This window comes from Galeopterus variegatus, unplaced genomic scaffold (genome assembly GCF_000696425.1).
Source record: "Galeopterus variegatus unplaced genomic scaffold, G_variegatus-3.0.2 Scaffold330, whole genome shotgun sequence".
NCBI classification, from domain to species: Eukaryota; Metazoa; Chordata; class Mammalia; order Dermoptera; family Cynocephalidae; genus Galeopterus; species Galeopterus variegatus.
In genome coordinates, this window is record NW_007726441.1 from 7,094 (window position 1) to 7,721 (window position 628).

The 628-nt window shown below is 49.2% G+C and overlaps 1 protein-coding gene across 1 annotated transcript in view; it reads left to right on the forward strand.

Annotated features, from left to right (window-relative positions):
- Positions 1-335: 335 nt before the first annotated feature.
- The window catches only part of PRDM8 (PR domain containing 8), a 14,941-nt gene continuing 14,648 nt past the window's right edge, over positions 336-628 (forward strand). The window contains exon 1 of the mRNA XM_008567546.1: positions 336-380. The gene's annotated coding sequence lies outside the window, so the exon portion shown is untranslated. The remainder of the gene's footprint in view (positions 381-628) is intronic.

The window sequence follows — 628 nt, forward strand, 5'->3', positions numbered from 1 at the left end:
TAGCCATCTCCTGCCTCATGCTCACGGTTTGCACTTGCTGCTTCTATGAGGGCGACCTTTTACATAAGGGCGCTGATGGTGGCATGTCTTGTTTTGCCCGGGTAGCGTCCCGTGTCAGGGCTCTGCACTCTTTGGTGGATCAACTCACACGTAGTGGGAGCGATGTCTGCCCTCCTTGGGTCTCTCACAGAGAACTCTGTTTTGCTCTCATTGAAGCCCCTCATTTGGCCTTCTCTGCGCTCTTAGCTATGCCTTTTACTGAGATATGCGCACGGGAGAAGCCAGGCATGAGCAATTGTCCAAGTCTAGCAGACACTTCCGTGCCTTGCCTTCTCGCCAAAACTTTGGGATCAAACTCAGCAGCTAATTCAGTCCTTCAGGTGAGAAAAGGAACCCGCTGCATTCTCAGTGCATTGGCTGCCTCCAGGATATGCTCACAAGTTCAGGGGAACCCCACTTGCCTTAAACCTTAACTTCCTAGAGCCTCAGGTAAAGTGACTCTAGAATATAGATAATGCTTGTGTGTGCTGATCACACACACGAGGTATTAGACAGTAAAGTTATACTCAGAAAATACATTCCTTATAAAGCTTCTCCACCACCAGCTGCTCTCCTATATGACTCCACA